We start from the raw sequence: 852 nt of genomic DNA, 5'->3' as shown, positions 1-852 counted from the left end.
ATATCCTAGAAGCTAAGCCCGGTCTCATCCGGTCGGTTTGAATGCTGTAAAACCTGCTCTGTGTAAGCATTCGACTTGTTTGGGCACGTTTACGTTAAAAAACAAAGACAATTTTAGAATGACTTTTTCTGTCAAAACGCTAAAAATAACTGACCAACAGAGAAAAAGAAAACGAACCAAGCTTCAACCAAATCAAAAAATAAACCCAAATACTGATACCTTGATTATATGAAGTTTAAATTGTCGTTGGAAGGTTTCATGTTAACTAGTTGAGCATTTCGATCTAATCCCCCAAGAGTTAACATGGCACCTTCCTACGACAATTTAAACATCATATAATCAAGGTATCATTGGCCTGAAGAGTAGCTTACGGTCTACCCGTCATTTGGATAATTTACTACTTCCGAGGTTCCGCTAGCTATGTCACATATGTAGCCTGGATTTTATTTACTCCATTACCTGATGTTTGAATATACATACATACATAAACGTGTGTGCGTGTGTATTACTCTGTGTGTGTCTGTGTTTGTCCTCCAACCCCTCTTGACAACCGGCTTTGACGCGTTTACGCCCCGTAATTTTGCGATTCGGCAAAAGTAAATACCAGCTTTAACAAAAAGAAAAGTACTGGGTTCAGTTCGTTCGATTAAAATTCTTCAACAGGGTGCCCCAGCATGGCTGCAGTCTAATGAGTAAAAGATGAAAGATAATTGGACACACACGTACACACAAAACACACATATGTGCGCGCGCACATTTATACATATTTATACTTACACTGTATCTCAGTACAGTAGAAGTGTGTTAGCAATCTAGTCGCAGAAGAACGACGAAATTTTTTGATACTTCATA

This window comes from Octopus bimaculoides, chromosome 2 (genome assembly GCF_001194135.2).
Source record: "Octopus bimaculoides isolate UCB-OBI-ISO-001 chromosome 2, ASM119413v2, whole genome shotgun sequence".
Lineage (NCBI taxonomy): Eukaryota > Metazoa > Mollusca > Cephalopoda > Octopoda > Octopodidae > Octopus > Octopus bimaculoides.
The sequence above is the reverse complement of the archived record's forward strand: the minus strand, read 5'-3'. Positions refer to the sequence as shown.